Source organism: Enhydra lutris, unplaced genomic scaffold, assembly GCF_002288905.1.
Source record: "Enhydra lutris kenyoni isolate GAN:26980312 unplaced genomic scaffold, ASM228890v2 scaffoldscaffold17, whole genome shotgun sequence".
Taxonomy (NCBI): domain Eukaryota; kingdom Metazoa; phylum Chordata; class Mammalia; order Carnivora; family Mustelidae; genus Enhydra; species Enhydra lutris.
This window is the reverse complement of record NW_019154101.1, coordinates 50828841-50834395: the sequence shown is the minus strand read 5'-3', so window position 1 is coordinate 50834395 and position 5555 is coordinate 50828841.

Below are 5555 nucleotides of genomic sequence, written 5' to 3'. Positions count from 1 at the left end.
CGCTTAACCCAAATTCTCAGACTCTTTTTTAAAAACCAAACACCAAACTTAAAACTTGGCAGTGATACTAACCAGACCAAGACTTATAACTTAATTTATCAGAAAAATGCTCTACACAGTTTCATACTTGAGTGTTGATAACTAACAGTAAAACCAGCACCCAGAGTGATTTCTGTTACTCTTGGGCACAGTGTGAGAGCCTAAAATGCCAAAGCCAGCTGAAGTCTAAGTATTAGTTCTGAGCTATCTGTAGTCATGAAGGATTAGCTTTTGTGTTCCTGCTTGCTCTTGTCTGTCCAGGTATTAGATGATCTTGGTTCTGTAAAAATTCTTGACCTATTATTATTTACTTAGGTAAGGTGGAAGAGAGCCTTGTACCTTCTTTCCACTTTCCGCTGGATATGTAAGAGGTATTTATTCATCTGCAGAGAATAAATGTCCAGTATTTTGGATGTTTTGCTCATTTTATTTAGTTAAAGTAGACCGTTAAAGAGAGTTCTGTAAACATTTTTAAATTCCGGTTTTCACCGGGGAGGGAATATATAATATGAGTGGAATGCCAAAAAGAAAATAAATCCACCTCAAATTCTTTGATTCCAATGAGAAATGTCTATCTTTTTAAATCAAGAGGAATGATATTGTCAGCTTTCCCTTACATTGTTATAATGTGGTTTTTCATCGAGGATATTTTTTACATTTTGTCTTGAGATTCCTGGCCTGCGGTCTGTAAGGAAAAAGGCATTTATGCTACTTATTTATGTCTCCCCACTCCTACAAGTTGAAATCTCCCCTCCTCCTTAACCTTGTTTCTCTGTCTGAGTCTTTCCTGAAACAAGTAGATTCTAGGCCTTTATGGTATTAAATAACACTGTAAGGAATTTCAGGGGGTTATCTGCAGCAATCTGTCTTTTGGGGGTTGTAGTGCAAAGGCCAAAGCCCATTACCATAAAGACCCTCTTAGAGGACGAAGGAGGAAGATACTAATTATGATAAAGGATCTATAAAACTTTTAACCTCAATAGCATTTCAGCCTCAAAACCAGAAAAATGAAAGGTAGATTAATTTTTGGAAAAATCCCTAAAATAATGTATACATGGTTTAAGATTTCAAAACAAGTACCTTTGATAGCACATTAGGAGATGACTAGGAAAGGCTAAGAGTGCGTGATAAGGAGCATTACCATATGTCTGTCGAGAAATTAAAAAAATAGTATGTCTGTTCGTTGACTCATTACCTTTCATATATCTGTCAAGCTAAAGCAGACTTCCTTTCCAAGCTAAGTGAGATTTCCTTTCAGTGCTAAACAGAGTTGCTTTAACTCATCTCTAATTTAGGCGGGGAAATGGTGTAGCTCTCATTTGCTTCTTTCCTTTAAAACAGCACGGCTGTTAGATATTTAGGCAGATAACTGTTTGAAAAGTATTGGCGCAGGATGTGACTTTTGTTTATGGATATTGATAAATATCCTCGTGGATTTTTTAACAGCTCATCAAATCAGTATTGAGTTTTACATTGAAGATTAGTATAAAGGGACATAAAATACTTCCAGTAGGTCGATCCATAGAAGATGATTTTGTATGGTATTAATAGCTTGACACAAATTTGGGAAAAGTCCTCATGAGCCATGAGCCATGGGAAAAGTCCATCCCAGCCTCAGTGCTTTCTACAATTCTAGAACAAAAGAGTTGTCTATCTTGAGAAAACATGGAAAGTAATGATCTGTACTCATATGTATTAATAGAGCATTTTCCTTTTTGCTGTTGGTGATTTGAAATGTTACAAAGATATGAGTAGAACTTATTAATTTTTTTGATTTAGCAATATTGTACAAATTGCTGTTTCCTTTAGGTTTTACTGTAAATATTAATCACTATGTCACTTCAAAGACTAGCCTTTTATCGTTATGTTAAATGACATACATGCATTGATAATTATAATTATATATGTGTATTTTATTAAAAAGCGCTTAAGAAATTATATATTAAAGTGTGTTACTAAACCCTTTTATGACTTTGGAGGGTAATCATTTAAAGTGTCTATAAATGTTGTTCTAAGAATAAGCACACATAGGAACACCCCAAACACAGATTTTGTGGCTTTCGATTACAAGGCATGGAGAAATGGGACTGGCATTCGTTTTTCATGTGTTAAATATAATTTCTTGGGGCCCTGACCATGTCATTGAAGGTGAAGCCCTGACAAATGTTGAACACATGAAAATTCAAATGTAAGAAGAGGAGGCCTTGGTGTGGTATGTTTTGTTTCTGGTCCAGGGGAGAAGGGCAAGGATACAAGAATGAGCTGCTTTTATACCACTGACCGGTGATGACAGATCACTTTTAGACCCCTTGACTGGAAAACATTCCAAGGGACATTGTGATGAGGTGAGGTTGTTGCTATCACAGCCAGTCACATTTTGAAAATTAACACTTGCTTCTATACAAGCTCCTTTCCAGAGGTCAACAGCTTTTCTTAAGCAGGGCACCCACTTGCTGACCCCTGATTTCTGGAATGTAGGGGGTCAGGAGACTTTCGTGGCACCCAGAAGAGACTGAAGCCCAGTGTTGCTGATGCAGCAAAGGATCACACTCACTCCTCACATGAATTAGTGAAATTCTGAGCAAAAGAAACCTCACCTTTAAAATGTGAATTCCTCTGGAGACATCACTCCCCAGATTTAAACCTATCAGCAGCTCACAGCTTAGTATGAATTAGATAAACAGAAGATTTGGAGGTAGTTTGATGAGAAGAAAAGAATAATTTTTGGAGTAGGGCAATTTTGGGATTATTTGGATGGGAAAGAGGAGGTGCAAGGGGAAGGATCTCTAAGCAAACCTGGTGTAAAGCCATTAAAAATAATCATTTCATGAGCTTCTTTCAGGAGTCATGGTAGAGTTGGTGGATGCTATGCTGAAGCTCTCTCTAATTAGACAGCTTTGTAAAGAATCCTTTCAAAGTGCAATCGCGCTGGGTTTCCTCATGGGGAATTTATTGACTCACTACATGGAGGTTTTCTGAAGCCTTCCACTGGAAATTAAATAATGTTATTAAGTTATTACCACTCTGTTTTAATACCCTTGATAATCATTCTTTAAAATATGTGCTGAGACAAGTTGAGAGTAAGTTAAGTAAGTTAAGTAAGTAAGTGAACAGTTAAGTAGACATGCATGAATGCAGCCTTCTGGGAGCTCACTATCAGTGATGAAAAAGAACAAATAATATATATTTAAGTAGAGAAACATCCAAGAGGTATATAAACTTGTATCCATTTACATGCTGACAGACTTTCAAGTAATTCCTTTCCTTTCTTTCTTTCTCGCTCTTTTGGTATGGTGAGAACATCATTTTCTTGGAAATTAGGCAGCTTGGTTTCAAACCACGACTTCCCAATCATAATTTTGGACAAAAACTTAATCAGTTTAGGTCTCAAGTTTTTTTTTTTTTTTTTAATGTGTGAAAGGAGTGGCTGGAATCAAAAATTTTACATTCCTTTCAGTTATAAAATTCATATGACACTGTATAAATAACATTCAGCTTAGTAGGAAAATAGCTTCATAAAAATGTATCTTTATAAAAATAGGTCTTTTGGAATATGATATAGATAAATAGCTAAGCATATGTATGTGTATATCTGTTTTTACAATGAACATACCATGACCTTGACCAGGGTTATTGATTATTTTAAATTTATTGGATTTCTTAGAATTTATCTTTTAAATGGAACTATGCTATATTATTATAGTATGTAGGATATACTTTAGTAGTTGGAGGAATCTGAACTTAATGTATTTGCTACTTTATAGTGAACAGAAAAAAGATGTTAATAAAATTTCTTTTTCATGATGCTCTTATTGAATGGCATGAAATTATTTCACTTTGGAATAAGCATGGCATCTAGTAAAATATCTAGAGATCATTCCAGGTACATTCAAAATACATTTAGAATGTCATCCAGAAAACACTTGAATTTGTTTTTTTTGAAGGGTTTTATTCATGCTGAGACTCTGATAACAATAATATAAAATAGTTGGTTATTCTGGAATTCATTGAATTTATACAAGGCTGGATCTTCATACATATTCTGTGTCCACTTTTTGAAATTATATTAATCAGATGACTAGAATAATTTAATGAGGCCAAAACATTTTTCTGAATAACAGCTTTGTTGAGACATAATTCACAAACCTTATAATTCACCTATTTAAAGTGAGAAATTCAATTTTTTTGTATATTCAGAGTTCTACAAGTTTCATCACAATCAATTTTAGAATATTTTCTTCACCCTGCAAAAACCTCTGTGCCCATTAACAGTCACTTCACTTTTCCCTCCACTCCTTCTTTACTGCAATGTCCTAGGCAACCACTAATCCACCTTCCTTCTATAGATTATTCTGGACACTTCACGTAAGTGCAATCATACAATATGTGGTCCTCTGTGATGGGCTTCTTTCACTTAACAACATTTTCAAAGTTCCTTTGTGTTGTAACATGGATCAGTATTTAAATTTTTTAAGTTGCTTAAATTTTTAAAAAATAAGATTCCACTGTAGGTAATTTCCACATTTCATTTATCCATTCATCTGATGGACATTGGATTGTTCCCATTTTTTTGGCTGTTATGAATAATGCTGTTAACATTGGTGTACAAGTGTTGATGTGGGCATATGTTTTCCTTTCTCTTGGTTATAGGTCTAGGAATGAAATGCTAGGTCCTGTTGTAATGTTTTGTGGAATTTCCAAACTGTTTTTCAAAGTGGTTGCACCATTCTACATCCTGACCAGCAATATGTGAGGGTTCTGATTTCCCCACATCCTTACTAACAGTTGTTAAGTCTTTTTGATTATAGGCATCCTAGTGGGTATGAAATGGTATCTCATTGTGGTGATTTGCATTTCCCTGATGACTGATGATGTTAAGCACCTTTTCATGTGCTTTATTGGCATTTGTCTATTTTCTTTGGAGGAATGTCTATTCAGATCGTTTGCCCATTTGTCTTTTAACTATTGAGGTATAGGAGTTTTTTATATAGTCTAGATTCTGGTGTCATTAGATATATGATTTACAAGTGTCTTCTCCCATTCCGTGGGCTGTCTTTTAGCTTTACCGATGATGTCCTTTGCCTTACAAAAGTTTTTAATTTTGAAGAGATTCAGTTTACCTATTTATTTTTTTTGACGCTTGTGCTTTTAGAGTGAGGGCCAAGACATTTTAAAACTTTTAAAATTTGCCTTTTCACATTCTTAGTAGAAGTAGTAGTAATAGAACTACATTTAATTTAATTTAATTTTTATTTTATTAATATTATTTTTAATTTAAATTCTAGTTAGTTTACCTATAGTTCAATATTAGTTCAGGAGTAGAGTTCAGTGGTTCATCATACAACACCCAGTGCTCATCATAAAAAGTGCCCTCCTTAATACTCATCACTCTCCTATCCCATCCTCTATCCGCTTCCTTCCATCAACCCTGTTTTTTCCTCTGTAGTTAAAGGTCTCTCATGATTTGTTTCCCTCTCTCTCTCCCCACTCCTAAATGTTCATCTGTTTTCTTTCTT